The 2,500-nt window shown below is 53.9% G+C and overlaps 5 annotated features.

Annotated features, from left to right (window-relative positions):
* Position 1: 1 nt before the first annotated feature.
* Positions 2-322: a sequence feature (Protein overlapping with rRNA (P170DRAFT_331529, PLB42989.1) was converted to a misc_feature.).
* A 219-nt stretch (positions 323-541) lies between these two features.
* Positions 542-685: a sequence feature (Protein overlapping with rRNA (P170DRAFT_395228, PLB42990.1) was converted to a misc_feature.).
* Positions 686-746: 61 nt separating this feature from the next.
* Positions 747-784: a sequence feature (Protein overlapping with rRNA (P170DRAFT_395228, PLB42990.1) was converted to a misc_feature.).
* Positions 785-846: 62 nt separating this feature from the next.
* Positions 847-871: a sequence feature (Protein overlapping with rRNA (P170DRAFT_395228, PLB42990.1) was converted to a misc_feature.).
* A 144-nt stretch (positions 872-1,015) lies between these two features.
* Positions 1,016-1,183: a sequence feature (Protein overlapping with rRNA (P170DRAFT_78608, PLB42991.1) was converted to a misc_feature.).
* Positions 1,184-2,500: the final 1,317 nt, after the last annotated feature.

Consider the following 2,500-nt stretch of genomic DNA (forward strand, 5'->3'; position numbering starts at 1 on the left):
AACTTTCCGGCTCTGGGGGGTCGTTGCCAACTCCCCTGAGCCAGTCCGAAGGCCTCACCGAGCCATTCAATCGGTAGTAGCGACGGGCGGTGTGTACAAAGGGCAGGGACGTAATCGGCACGAGCTGATGACTCGTGCCTACTAGGCATTCCTCGTTGAAGAGCAATAATTGCAATGCTCTATCCCCAGCACGACAGGGTTTAACAAGATTACCCAGACCTCTCGGCCAAGGTGATGTACTCGCTGACCCTGTCAGTGTAGCGCGCGTGCGGCCCAGAACATCTAAGGGCATCACAGACCTGTTATTGCCGCGCACTTCCATCGGCTTGAGCCGATAGTCCCCCTAAGAAGCCAGCGGCCCGCAAATGCGGACCGGGCTATTTAAGGGCCGAGGTCTCGTTCGTTATCGCAATTAAGCAGACAAATCACTCCACCAACTAAGAACGGCCATGCACCACCATCCAAAAGATCAAGAAAGAGCTCTCAATCTGTCAATCCTTATTTTGTCTGGACCTGGTGAGTTTCCCCGTGTTGAGTCAAATTAAGCCGCAGGCTCCACGCCTTGTGGTGCCCTTCCGTCAATTTCTTTAAGTTTCAGCCTTGCGACCATACTCCCCCCAGAACCCAAAAACTTTGATTTCTCGTAAGGTGCCGAACGGGTCATAATAGAAACACCGTCCGATCCCTAGTCGGCATAGTTTATGGTTAAGACTACGACGGTATCTGATCGTCTTCGATCCCCTAACTTTCGTTCCCTGATTAATGAAAACATCCTTGGCGAATGCTTTCGCAGTAGTTAGTCTTCAGCAAATCCAAGAATTTCACCTCTGACAGCTGAATACTGACGCCCCCGACTATCCCTATTAATCATTACGGCGGTCCTAGAAACCAACAAAATAGAACCGCACGTCCTATTCTATTATTCCATGCTAATGTATTCGAGCAAAGGCCTGCTTTGAACACTCTAATTTTTTCACAGTAAAAGTCCTGGTTCCCCCCACAGCCAGTGAAGGCCATGAGGTTCCCCAGAAGGAAAGGTCCAGCCGGACCAGTACTCGCGGTGAGGCGGACCGGCCAGCCAGACCCAAGGTTCAACTACGAGCTTTTTAACTGCAACAACTTTAATATACGCTATTGGAGCTGGAATTACCGCGGCTGCTGGCACCAGACTTGCCCTCCAATTGTTCCTCGTTAAGGGATTTAGATTGTACTCATTCCAATTACGAGACCCAAAAGAGCCCCGTATCAGTATTTATTGTCACTACCTCCCCGTGTCGGGATTGGGTAATTTGCGCGCCTGCTGCCTTCCTTGGATGTGGTAGCCGTTTCTCAGGCTCCCTCTCCGGAATCGAACCCTAATTCCCCGTTACCCGTTGCCACCATGGTAGGCCACTATCCTACCATCGAAAGTTGATAGGGCAGAAATTTGAATGAACCATCGCCGGCGCAAGGCCATGCGATTCGTTAAGTTATTATGATTCACCAAGGAGCCCCGAAAGGCATTGGTTTTTTATCTAATAAATACACCCCTTCCGAAGTTGGGGTTTTCAGCATGTATTAGCTCTAGAATTACCACAGGTATCCATGTAGTAAGGTACTATCAAATAAACGATAACTGATTTAATGAGCCATTCGCAGTTTCACAGTATAAAGTGCTTATACTTAGACATGCATGGCTTAATCTTTGAGACAAGCATATGACTACTGGCAGAATCAACCAGATACCTTGGTACATAGAGGACCCTGCCCCGGGGTGTTACCCGCCGAAGTAGAGCCCACAAAGCCCCCGAAAGGGCGGTATGTTTGTAGGTATTAAACTCTGGAAGGGGCGCACAAGGCGCCCGGTCACAGCGACGCCCCCGGCGTACCGGCGGCACACATGCGACCATCCAATTGCCCACACTGTGTAGCCCTCCAGGAGCCGGTCCGCGCGCAGAACCCCGGCAGGTCGCCCTTGCGGGCGCTGCCAGGCTGCGGCATACGGTCCTCGAGTGAGGGGTCCGGCCCCACGGACACGCCGACGAACGGCGGCTACCGCGGGGCGGCTCCCCTCCGGAATCTTAGGTATCAGGACTGGCCAACGGCCACCGATCCACAGACCCCATCGGCGCCGGGTGCGGGGCACCCGGGCTTCGGTCGCCGTTGTCCGCAATGAAGAGGACGCCAGCGGTAGACTGCTCCCACGACTCGAGCGAGGCCCGAAGGACCCAGGCGCTGTGAGCCATGGAGAGGCAGCCTGTCTAGCAGGGAAGATGTGGACGGGAGGCCATCAGGAACACCGCGAAACGTGCCCCGGGAGGGGTGCTTCCGGCTGTCAAGTTGACCTCCTTTCCACGTAGTACCACCGGCCTCACTTGGGCACACATCGTGCGCACAAACGTTGAGGTGTCCGAAAGTTGCTGGGGGGGACGGTTTTAGTATGGGGTGGCCCGTGCGTCGGTCACTTTTCCCATACAAAGTGGGCCACCCGAATTTGCCCCCAACCCGGGCAGATAGCGTA

Source organism: Aspergillus steynii (assembly GCF_002849105.1).
Source record: "Aspergillus steynii IBT 23096 chromosome Unknown P170scaffold_15, whole genome shotgun sequence".
NCBI lineage: Eukaryota > Fungi > Ascomycota > Eurotiomycetes > Eurotiales > Aspergillaceae > Aspergillus > Aspergillus steynii.